This window comes from Siniperca chuatsi, linkage group LG13 (assembly GCF_020085105.1).
Source record: "Siniperca chuatsi isolate FFG_IHB_CAS linkage group LG13, ASM2008510v1, whole genome shotgun sequence".
Taxonomy (NCBI): domain Eukaryota; kingdom Metazoa; phylum Chordata; class Actinopteri; order Centrarchiformes; family Sinipercidae; genus Siniperca; species Siniperca chuatsi.
The window spans coordinates 3276475-3289772 of NC_058054.1; the positions used below are offsets into that span (position 1 = coordinate 3276475).

At 39.6% G+C, this 13298-nt stretch overlaps 1 long non-coding RNA gene across 1 annotated transcript; it reads left to right on the forward strand.

The window, feature by feature from the left end:
• Positions 1-9828: 9828 nt before the first annotated feature.
• LOC122887357 lies at positions 9829-13054 on the forward strand. The gene is made up of 2 exons (XR_006380522.1): positions 9829-10197; positions 12682-13054. It is a non-coding gene; the product is annotated as an uncharacterized LOC122887357 (long non-coding RNA).
• Positions 13055-13298: the final 244 nt, after the last annotated feature.

Here is a 13298-nt window from a genome sequence, read left to right on the forward strand (position 1 = left end):
AGAAAGGCGCCGTAAAGTCCATTTACCACTTGCAAAAACAGATATCTCTGTTTTGATTTATTTTCCTAAATCATGTGTTTTTGTGCACTCCAGGGAATATCAATCAATCAAACTAGTGTTGGTTTATTCATTTTAAGAATGTTAATCTGTTTTTGCAAATGAACTCATGTATACTTGAACATTCCCCAAATGACCACCTCTGCTTATGAATCGAAAACTTGATTTAGATAACACAGATGCTAATATTGATGCATAGTGTCTTTTGCCAATAAGAACATAGTAGAGTCCATTTGAGTTGACACATATGCACATAATTGCCTCAATCACATCCTTTATTGTAGTGACAGTAGAGTTCCAAGGATACATTTTACGTCAAACCTGTTTTTGGTCATTAAGTAAATTGCATCACTTCCTGTCCAGCAGGAATAACTAACATACAGAGAGGGTTTAGAGCAGCAAATGGAAAAGCTTTCCAAAACTGGACAATGGTCATTGTTGTTTTACACTTTTCATCTGAATTCTTTGCACCGTGTTACAGTAAATAAGATACAGTATGTGTTGCATATTTTGCTTTCATAGATCTTCACAGTATAAAACAGTGGAGTGAGTTGAAGCCTAAACCGGGCACATCAATGATCATTGCAGGGCCACAAAAGTATCTATTCCATTCCAGTAATTATTGTGACGTCTGCTGCTCGACCTCGTTACTATTGGTTATGTCATTTAGAAATGTACAACTACCCTCCTGCTGCTTATTGCAAGCTGCTACATACACGAATATCAGCTAACTGGCAAAAATGCAAATGAAGTTTTATTTAACAGACAAATGTACATTTTAGCATTAAGCTAATGTTTCACAGCGAAATACTGCAGCTGTGACAATGAAAAGAGCAAATCCTCTTCACACAGCCAAACAGAGAGTCAGAAAAGTACTTTGGTCAGCTTTCATTTAATGGCCGTGGTCCAAACCTTAAACCTCCTAACAGTTAACAACATTTGAGGAAACAGGTCCTGCTTGTCTGATCTGGCCTTACAATACAAATCAGACACCACTTAGCCCAACATCGATCTCCACTTAAATACACAGCACTCACCGCATGGCTGATATTAGCTCCGACATAAGATAAGATACAATAAAAATAAGAACTTTGTTGATCCCTGAAGAAAAAGTGGGTCAGTGCAGCAGACATGAAGCAAAGGATATAAACAAGAATCCAATAAAATGTGAAAAAGTCTACAGCAACACTGTGAGGCTGTAGAGTCAAACACCAGGAAAACTAAATTGTAGGAGAAAACATTTAAAAAATCCTCTTTACAGTGACCACTTTAGGACATCTCTGACATCTCATCATCATCTCAGACTTAGCTCTGTATTGTTAGACGTGGCTCGACTTCATCGCTCTAATGAAGGGCCTGGTCACACAGGCATTAAAAACAGCGAAACTTCAGACCAAGATCAATTTATGTGAATGAAAGCTTGTGAAGGCAGAGTAAATCTGCGAGATGCTTTCATGTACAGTAGAGTTGTGTGCTGCTGACAAATTGGAAACCATCTTGACTGTGTTGACCTTTGAGGAAATGGAGGAAGCTATTTTATAAGCTGTGCATAACCATCTAACAAGTTGTAATCTTGTGTGCAACATCATATGGATCTGGTGCACACAGGATTAATAAAATACCATTTTATGGGACTTTGGGACCTTCGTATTAATGCAACACATTAAAGATCTTTCCCGTTTGTATCCATTTTGCCACAAACAACGGTAGATACCCATGTGAGTCATCTCACTCTGCTGAAGCCTCCAATTAGCTTCGACTGCTTTTAGAAAACATTTTGAACAGAAGGCATACAGTAGATTTTGTCCCCCCATCTTTTCCAGTGGAATCATGTTAAGAAGGAGGTCGAATGATAACAGCGACTTATAACTCCCCATAAAACGAACCTTTCCTTAATACATACTGGAATCTTGGCAGGCAATATTGATTAAAGACAATTAAGGTAGGAATTATTACAGCATAAAACAGTCTGCTGTAGAGTTAGAATTTATAGAGGTATCTGTCAGAAAAAAGCTGTATTGTTTTAAGATTACGGCCAGGGCATTCGGGACTTAATGCAACATTTTATATCATGAATAAGAAAGCAACAGAAAAATGAGACGTTTGGAAAGGTGAGCTAAATGTTGAGATTGTGCAGGTCGGATGTAAAAGGTCAATAGAGAAAGGGGTGAGTGGAGTAAAGGATTGTCTGAGACAAACAATGGGAGGTAGGAAAAGCTTTCTTAAGATATCTTCAGGAAACAGGTTTAATATCCAGAATGTAGACATTTTGTGAAGTCATGTTGCTATCCTATTAAATAGTTGGCAGCATGGGCATTTCACATTGGTCTGTAGCCCACCATCAAAACACAGGAAGAAAAAGAAGCTCAAAGTACAGTAAAGCTAAAGCTGACAAGAACTCAGCCATTATGAGAAGTATCCTGTCATGAATAAAGAAATTGGTGGACTGACATCACCATTTCTAGAGCCAAAATATTAAAGATAAAAATGTCCAGGAGGAAGCTATGAACAAGGAAAATATCACTAAAATTCATTTATGCAATAAAAGCTCAGTCAGCCAGTCTGTCAGTTTCACTGTCACTCTTCCAACACGGTGACATGATTAGTTTAACTTTGATGCAGCAGAAAGTTCACGTCCACTAATAAAACAAGTTTTACAAACCAACTAAGAGTCCTGTTTTTTTTTTTCAACAAGCAGAGCAAGAGAAGATCAAAGATTTATTCTTGTTTAATCAAAACCCACTCAGCCTGTCTGTAGTTTCTCTCTGTGTTCTGTGACACAGAAATACTGCTGTTGTTGCTTAGCAACCATGCACTCATGAAAATATAATGAACAAAAGTGAGAAGATGCTGTAATATTTGTGACAACTGAAAATAACTCTTACTTTACTGACTCTGAATCCACACGTTCAGGTTTTGAGATGAACACCTTGTCCTTAGAGGGCTAATCAGGTCAGGTAAGTGAAAACACCTGTGTAGGTGGATCATGGCTGTGTAGGGACAAACAATGATTGTTATATATACAACAGTATATATAATTATTGGTACTGTACTATTGTTACATAGGCAAAGATAAAGTTCCAACCAGTATCTCTAACAATTAAACAGATGTTTAGATTTAGTGTGTGCAGAGATACAAGATAAATGTTAATTAGTGAGCTTTAGAGGTGTTGGTAGGTGTATTTATCACTTTGGACAGAGCCAACCGTTTCCCTCTGCTTCCAGTCTTTAAGCTAAGCTAGGCTAACAATGTCCTTACTCCAGCTGTGGAGTGTTATATCAATCTTCTGGCATAACTCTTGGAAAAAAAAAGCAAATACCCTAAGCTATTTCCCCAAATGTTGAACTAAACCTCTGAGTAGCCTGATGGGTTATAAATGGTCATCACCAACAGCGATGCAGCGCATATATTCTCTGAGCTTTTTGCAAGCTAGCACAAACGTTTTGTTAGCTTGTTATTTCAAGCGAAGGGGCAGTTCATCCGAAATACAAAAGAAAAACACGTGTTTAACTTACCTCTGGTGTTACTGCACATCTATCTAACCCTGTAGTTTTGGTTCTCTTCTTCCTGACCCCCAGGGGCGGCAGCACTAGACATCTTATTTTTAAACAGCAGCCATTGACTTTGCAGCAAGTGCATGAGTGGATGTGCAGAAAGAGGTTAGATATTCTGAAAACAGAAAGTAATCAGAATCGTGTTTACATGACACATAATCCACTGAACTGCTTATGGAAGGTTTGACCCACCTCTTTGAGATGAGAAAGATATTTCCCTCCGAATGAGCCACTCTGTTCTGATTGAGATGACAGTTTGATTTTGATTCTGATGAAGTTCTTATTGCAATTATTTGTAAAATTCAATGTAGCCGCTCTGAGTGCTTGTCTGAACATTTGTACACGGTTGGTATATATATGTGTGTGTGTGTGTGTGTGTGGGTGTGTGTTTTTATGATCCAGTGTGTACCCACCAAGACTTGGATTGACATGGCAGACACAGGCCCTGGGGAAGGACAAGCTGCTAGACTGGCTGGGGGTGGGGGTGGGGGGTGGGATGATGGTGTTTGGCTTGTCGGGGCTCAACCCACATCCAAGGAACAGTCTCAAACATCATCACCCCCTACACACACACACACACATATACACACAGCCGCTGTCTCATACACACCTAACAGAATGTGACAAGTGCGCCTCTGAACAGTTTCCCCCCCAAACAGAGAAATTCTCAGTATTTGTCTTCTTGTGTGTATTTAGCCACACTAGCAGCGTGGCTCTGGGGATGACAACAGATAGCTGGAGCTCTGCAGCTGGCCTCTGTTCCTCAAGTCTCAGTCAAACAGTGTATTTTCTTTCTAAAAGGCTAAAACCTGATACCGAGGTTCTTTGTCATTAAAAAAAAAAAATCCTGGATTTCAAAAACAGAACACATTTGTTTAAACCCATTTTTACTTGGATTTTATGTCCACTAGTGGAGTAATGGCACTTCGGGCCTGGGTGTGACTGAACCCACACTTTATTATTGTTATTAGGCTTGCTTATTGCCTTGGTTGATTTAATCAGAAAATGCACAAAAATGCATCCTTTACTTATGTTGGCTATCATTAGCGCTCGGCTACACTCACACACCTACGTTCCCTCTTACTACTGGGTGTTGTACATCTACCTGCAACATGTGACATGGAGCCGAAAGCCTTAGGCAACAACAGCCTTAACCCCAAACAAAACCCGATACTTTGTTGGGACCTGTTGAGTTTGGGTTGGTTACATGGTTGTTACATGTATTTCTACCACTGACTCCTGTCTCATGACTGAAGACAAACCGTACGTCTTTAGAGGAGCAGTTATATTGCAGTTGAAACAAAGCTAATATGATAGCTTCTTTAAAGGTCAGCACTGTCAAGATGGTTTGTAATTTGTCAATGGTGCAAATTCTTCTGTCAGAGTTCACCAAAATGGAACACTATGTAAAAGCAGTGCCAGATGTATTACTTTGCCTCTGCACGCGAAACCACTGATCCCAGCGATTACACTAAAGATTTCAGTCTGTAAATTTGCTTTTAGAAATGCTGGTGTGAACAGGCTGTACGAGTAAGGTCTGACTCACTGCTCTGCAGCATCTGAGTTGTAAATTCTATTCTACTTTACACAAAGCCAAATTTATATATCATGTAGTTTAGAGTCAACGGTCATTTTTTCCCACTGATCTATAACAGGCACCAATCATCACCAACCTCCTTGTATGAATTAATGTTTCTGACCATATTACTGTTAAGGTGTGGTAACTGGGGGTTTTAAGCCAATCTAGACATTTGTTTGTCGTCAGCCACGTCACTGCGTTGTGTAGCTGTACTGGACCTCACACACTGCTGAGTGCAGTTCAGCAGAGCTCCGTTTTCTAATCCAAACTGCTCGCAGGTCTCAGGGGTGAAGTGCTGAGTCGATTGGTCTCTAAGTGGGAGACAAATTGAAGCCTGTTGAGGCGAATGAGCAAAAAATGAATGCTTTCTCTCTCTCTTGCTTGTTCTGAAAATGTTGTGATGGGTGTTCTCAGCGGGGAGACTGTGCAGAGCACCAGCTAAAGCTACCAGAGCACAACAACAGAGCATTAACTGCTATCTTAAATGTTCATCTGTAAACGCTGGCCATGTACAGTACGTGAGTAAGCACATTTACATAAACAGAACTATAAACCTAATGAAGTCATATTTAAGTCAGTAATTGAGACTAATACTTCTTTGCTGATGCATCTTTACATATTAACATGCAAGATATTTGGACAAAACCAAGCAGGTACCGTGCATGTGTTTCTGTTTCTCCTTGCACACTTTTGTGCAATGCAAAAAGCTTTTCAGAATTGTGGTGTTTGTTCCAATTTTTTTTAAAATCCGTGTCTGTTTAGCGACGTTAAGAGATGAGGCCAAAGCATGAGTTTGTCACTGTTTCTTAACCTACCTAGTCCACAGGTTGTTTTGGGAATTATCAGTCAAATAATCAAAAGCTGCCAGACAGTCGGTGAAACTCAACATCTACCTTGTCACCTTGCCAAGATTCTATGAACGCAATACTTTTTATTTTACTGAGATACATGAAAATCCAAATATCAGAGATCGCTGGAGCTCGGACCATTGCCTACAAGATGGAAAATCAGAAAATACAACACAAAGAACAGCCCAATTTTATCTTGGGCTTGGTGTGCACTGTTCCTGTGCGACAGTTATGATGAAAAACGTTTTGTATTTTTGCATCAAAATTTGCGTCCAGACTCTGTCTGCAAAGGTTTTTAAAACGTGCATGTACCTACTGTAGACTCACCTCTATTCTTGGTTGTTTTATTTGTTGAGAAGGTGCTGGCTCATTTGTGTGCTAATGCACAGAGTTGCATCCTACCAAAGTGTGTTTCCACCTTTTAGCCAATGCGAGGAGAAGACAATAGCTGGAAGATGAAAACACATTTCCCTTTTATGGTGGACTTAAAACGTACTTTTTGAGAAATGACAGTTTAGAGTCAATGATGCCAGCAGTGGAGCTGCCTACTCTGTGTTCTGTCGTTTTCTAAATCAGAAAAAAATATTAGACTCATCAAGGTCACGGTTGCAGCAAAAGCCAAATAAAATCTGACATGAAAAGATAATTACTTTTGTTTACATTTTATATATATATATATATATATATATATATATATATATATATATATATATATATATATATATATATATATATATATGCCTTCCTTTGTATTTACTACATCACTGGATATGAACATATTCTAGTACAATGGCCCAAAGCAGCAACTATGTGATCACGTCGTGCAGGTTTTAAGTTGCAGTTTGTCTCTGCGTCATCAAGACACCACAACACATTCAGCATGTAAACATATATATGCACCTAATTAATATGACACAGAGGCATCGCTTCGTCTTCTCTGAGAGCTGCAAATTGTAGTATGCGGTTGCCATGACAATCTAGCGAGCCAATGAAACCCGCCGACTCCCCTGAGAGGCAAGCAGCATCAGCAGCTGGGAAAAAAAAAGAAAAAAAGGCAGGTGGCCACAGACAAGAGATGTGGAGGGAGGGGGGCGGGATGAAAATGATAACAATCACAAAGCTCCAGTCCCACTGTTTCCCACACAGCGCCTGACGGATGCACAGACCCCACACTGAGCAGGATGGAGAAGTGGATAAAAAAAGACGAAGGGGGCTGGAGGAGGCTCAGCTGACGAACATCTCTGACAGCGAACGCAAGCTGCAGAAGCACTTGTTGAACTTGTTGGTTACTGAATGAAGATGTAGTAAAACTCTCTCTGGATATATGACATTTTTTCACTGTGCTATGTGCATATTGTTATACATGAATACTAAGTTAAAATGTAATACAGTTTGTGCTCAGGGTTTTAGCTTCTCCAGCAAGTGCAGACTTTCTCACGGTAAAGAATTCTGTCTCCTACAAAATGTGTTTATATACATTTATTTTTATTTTGGAGGAAACGTAATTATTTCCTGGGCTATGATCAATCGCAGCAATTTTTCCACTCCAGGAGTGTGAAGTTCTGCACAGAAGTCATATGCCTGACCAGAAACAAATATTAGATTTCAACTCTAAGACCAAAGTTCACACACACCAGTCAGCACCTGAAGCATAAAGAAAAATGGGCAGATCAGGAACACTTAAGGGAATTTGGACTTTTGTACTTGGCTAAATGCTGACTTCAAATTGGGACAGTATTTGAGATGTGAGTTCATCATCATCATCATCATCATCATCATCATCATCATCATCAACCCTTTTGGTACAAAATGGTACAGTGCAATAATCAGTTTAGTAAGCCAGCTGTCTAAATAGTGCACTATTAGCAAATTGTTCATATTTTATAGTTTTAATATGGTGTATGGAAATGTAACACTGCCTCCAAAAATGACATCTGCATACAAGTAATTAGCAATAGCAAATGTGTTTTCTAGAAATCATGAGGTCGCTTGGATTCTGAGAAAGCTAACAGACTTGTTGAAATGTTGAAGTCAAGGCCGAATAGAAGCACAAGACAGGACCCATTGATATTTAATCACAACCACATTCTTTCTCTCACCTTGATACACTCACACGTGTTTTAGTAGCCTAGTAGGATGCAGAACATGAAACCTGGAATCAAAGTGCTGTGCATTGTGTGCCAAACCATACCCCGTACAACATTTATGCAGTGTCACTTTCTGGATTGGAAAAAATATATATAAACATAGGGAAAAGAGGCAATCACGGGTAGTTTTGGGTTAACGATACCTGAACAGGACCGTAGCTACTTTCTCATTACAAAGCACTGCAAAATCGAACTTTCATTCCAGGTTCAAACTTGGCAAGTTGAACTCAAGAGTCCAGACTTTGGCCTCATTTATGGTCGAAACATGTAGTTTCAGTTAATCTATATGAGGTGGTCGAAATGTTGTAAATCATGTCCATGTACATGTACCTGCTCTGCGGCTACTTATTTGTCTGTTTGGAAAAAAAACAGTGAACGTTATCAAGGCAGCAATTACACTTCCTCCAAAACTTAATTGGCAAAACAAATTAAGTAATATATATATATATATATATATATATATATATATATATATATATATATATATATGAACGTGTTTTGTAGGAGACTGGGTTGCCTCTTCTGGATAAGAATGTAACCTAATAAATGATAAAGATTATAGAGCAGAACATCACTCTTCATATTGTTATGAATGTAACATCTTCATTTGTGATACAGTCTGCTGAGCTGAAAACTGCTGGTGTACTTGAGGCATTTAGCACAGAGAGAACTGGCTGAACTGTTAAAGAGGTGAAGACTTTCTGAACACTCCGCAGTTCACTCACCGCCCTCGACAAAGAGCATCTGAGTGCAAATGGCATTGATGATTGAGATTTAATACTGGCTGCAGGGATAATATTATTACCATAATTTACCAGCCTGAGGAATGCAGGCAACATCATTTGGAATGCACATAGTTATTTTGTACAGGTAAAGTACAGTGCAGTACAGAGACAGTATATGCAGCTAAATCAAATGATGATGTGTATAAATTACTGTATTGAATTTCTTCCTGTTGTACTGCATGGGTCGCTGCTGTTAGCTTTTTGGTTTTATTGACTTTACTGCAGCAGTGCCACCATGACAAATTGCTGCACATTTGTTGTACTTGGCAAATGAACTGATTTTAATTATTCAGTGGAGAAGGTCTGAATATGGAGCAGACTAGTGTTGTGACCATTTTGTAAATGTATTTATTAGTTCAGACAATGCAAGAAACATTGTAACAGGTTACAATAACATGATACAGATGTGTTGTGTATAGGATTTCTAGTCAAGGCTAATTTGCAGCACCAGTCCCTGGTGTCCCTTAAAAGCACTAAACAGATGTTTTAAAACACAGCACTTTTAGTTTGTCATCATGGCCAGAGTCACATGAGAAGATCAATATTAGTTGCAACTCTGCAAACAATTGTTGGGACCACTTGGACTCCACAGATGAATTTGTTCATTTGTGACTTTCACCTAACTTATAAGGAGACTGCATGCTCTTTTGTTCTATAAACAAAGGAGAGCCATTGAACTCAGTCTGCCATAATCCATTATTATTCACACCTACTGTAGGTGTGAACTCCAACCATAGACCCAGCTTTCAGTTATGATTGGTCATTTTGACCTGTGACCCGTGATGTCACCAGGTCAACAAAAGGGTCAGCGGCCATTGTTCTCTCTCTTCTCCTGTAATTATTCACTGCAGCAGACAGCTGCTGCTGTCTCCCTCTCAGTGCGGTAACCAGCAGACACACGGCAGAACTGAACTCTCTGATCTAAAGCAGCGCTTCGAGAGCCTATGTAAGATTTCTGTAACAAACCTTAGTAGCTTTGTGTAGTAACCAACGGCTATAACACAAAGTCTGCCAGTTAACTTTAAGAAGCATCTAAGGAAGTTAGCACCAAGCTAACTGTAAGGAAAACAGACAGAGCGACCGGCTTCCTCCATCTGCACAATCGGAATACTGCACTGCAAGGACTTTTCCCAGAACCACAATTCTTTCCAGCCTGGCTAATCCACCACGGAACCACCAGCAAACGGAGCAGTTCTTGCAAAAGCAACTTCTTCCTTTACGGACTGGTAACGTAACCACACACTCTTTATGATAAGCCAGGCTAACAACAACCTGGTTTCGGCTCCATACTGAACCTACAGACATTAGAAATGAGTCACAGTGTTGTCAGATTGAGCGGAAAACTGCCCAATTGGGCTACTTTTTATTTAATTAGGCGGGTAAAAATTGTACTGCATTGAGTTCAGTAGGCTCAGTTGGACACACAATGACTGATAACTGATAGCTATCAAAACCAAATTAAAATCCAGCCTCTTCTTAAGACCATAATGGACCCTAACCCATGAAGGGGAAGACTGGAGAGGTGTATGACATAACATGTAACAGTTGTTGGGAACACTACAACAAAAACAGAAAAACAGCAAGGACCCTGGACAAGAGACTGAATGAACTACGAACACAGACAACATCATCTGTCTGTGAAGACTGGACCAAAACTGATCACAGCATCATCTGGGAAGAGGTCAAAGTTCGTCGACCAGGAGTCAGTGGACAGTTGGAGGAAGAATAAGGACATTCACATATTGAAGACCATCTTTGAGCAGAAACCAGGGTTATGATCTGCCCTTATATACAAACACCTGTTATCACGTGACCTATAAATGTGGACATTGGGTCACGTGATAACAGGTGTTTGTATATACTGTACATGACACGAGCTCAGAGCTACAGCTTAGATTCTTTTCCTAATGGTCAAGAATGAACATCCATGCACAACGGGATTATTAATGCAGTATTTTCATTAAACTGCGGTGGTAATTAAGCTTGTAGCAGTAGCATATATTGTCCAAAAACATCCAAAAATCTCCCTGAAATCATCCCTCTGGCTCAGAGAAATGTTTGTGGAACTAAAACACAACCCAATCTGTGATAATTGAGAGGAAAGTGGAATTGCAATACAGGGTAGGTAATGACTAGTCTGTGTTCATTACACAACAATACAGCCAGATGATAGACCATTTTTCAGCTTAACTATAGTGTACTGCAGGCTCTGAGTATTCTCCTGCAAAGCACACTATGAACACTGTGACAGTGAGCAGTCAGATACCTGTGTGGTGAAATCATAATAAAAGCCATGCAAACGTTTTTTACCTTGAAGTTAGACTGTTGAATTGCACATAACTCCCTCCTCTTCTCCAAACCTGCATGATGGCTAATGCTCTTTCAGACCTGTCAGTCTTTGTAATCGTCTGCCAAACTTGTGATATCTAAATTTGGAATACAGCGAGAGGACAGAGGGTTCATTGGCTCTGAAAAATGACAACTTAAAGGGACTGTTACACTATACTCACAGCATGTTCTTCGACGCCATTTGAAAAGCTGCTTTAAAACCTCTTCTTTCTCCATCTTGAGGAATAAAAGAAAATGTACATGCTAAAACATTTGGATAACCGAATTAAGAGAGATCAAACTGGTCCTTCATCTGTAACATTTTTTCTCCAAATATTCAGTGTTGAATGGCCTTTTGTTCTTTAGCATTTCAGCCTTGATTTATTCAAGAAAATACTGGCAATGTGTGATCTTTTGTAATGTGGGATTAAAAATGTGGTGCTATCTAGCTACCTGGCTACATCCATCAAAAACAGTGACAGACAGATTTATACAAAAATGACAACAAATGTAGATAAGATTAACACAGCTGCACAGGTTGTTGTAATTCAATTCACAGAAATAATATTTCTTAAATTGACATATTTATTTGAACACCATGAAAAATGATAACTGATACCGCTATTTAAGCTCCTGTTTCAACTGATAATTACATCGGCAGGACAGATACATCATTCACTACTGGTTAGTTTGGGCAAAACAAAAAATGGCATACACCAACATGATGTCAGCCTGAATGAAGTGAAATGAAATGGCAGTTTGCTCTGATTATTAGGTGGTTTTGGTTGAATATTGAAAAATTCAAAGCGTCCCATGCAGTGCTTCCAGCTCCAAGTGCTCCAAGTTGCTTCAAGCGATGATTTTGCCAACACTTAACCAAGACCACTTCCCTAACCTTAACCAAGTGCTTTGAGTTGCTAGCATTACCATAGAAACATGAATTATTCTTTAGTTTACACATGCAGATATGTAGGAAAAAAAACTAAATACTTCGACAGTGAAGGTTTTGTCTGAACATTTTGTGTTGACAGTAAACAATTTGCAGATTCAACTCAATATGAATGTTCCCTTGTTATGATGATAAAATCCTAGCGGCGTTTCATTTTAAAATGTAATTGCTGTAGCACATAATTTTTAGGATACAGAACTGCAGGTAAAGTGTTGTGTGTTTGATTTCCCTCCAGCTGCTCTTACAGGCTGAAGCTGCCAATGTTAGCCTGGTTATGTAAGAGTTAAACAAGACAGTACAAGATGTACTTACTGTATGTGTGCGTGTGTGCACATGGAAGTGTGTGCTCATGTACATATGCCATCCTATGTTCCTGCCTCGCTCTCGCTCATTCTCTCTCTCTCTGTGTGTCTCCACATGGTCGATCTATCAGCTGCTCCCCCACAAGGAGGCAGGAGCTGGGTGGGGGGGCGCTCTGCAGTGGCTGCACTTGTGCCTGTTGCTAGGCGAGAGTCGGCACCATGGCCGCCTCCACAGCCAATCATGATGATGCAGGAAGCTCCGGGACCAATGAGGCGGCTCAGCGAGGCAGTGGGCTGACGCTCAGGTTCTTCGTGGAGTTTTTTCGACTGATTTCTCAATGGGATTGTTATATGTTGGACATCAAAGCAGGTATCTTCTGTTATTTTCAGCCCGCTGCTTTTTGTTTTAGTAGCAGTGGTATTGGGTTCTTTGTCATGGGCCGTTAATGGTGACGCCTCTTCACAAGGAAGCTCTTGGGAGTAATTAAAGTAATCATTAATTGATATCATGCTCCTGTTGTTGTATCAGTTTTCAGTCCATTTGTGTGCCCGGTTTGATGCAGTTTGTTAAAAATGTTCGTCAACCCTGACCTTCAGGCCGTCTACGAACCAAAACCCTTTTATTCCATAAATGTCTTTACGTACTCCACTGAATCAAGATTTATTGTTTTTGTTTTCAAATGTCATATCTTAAAAAGTAAGGGTTAGTATCATGGATTTTCCGAGGAATTAGTAAATGGGTTGAATT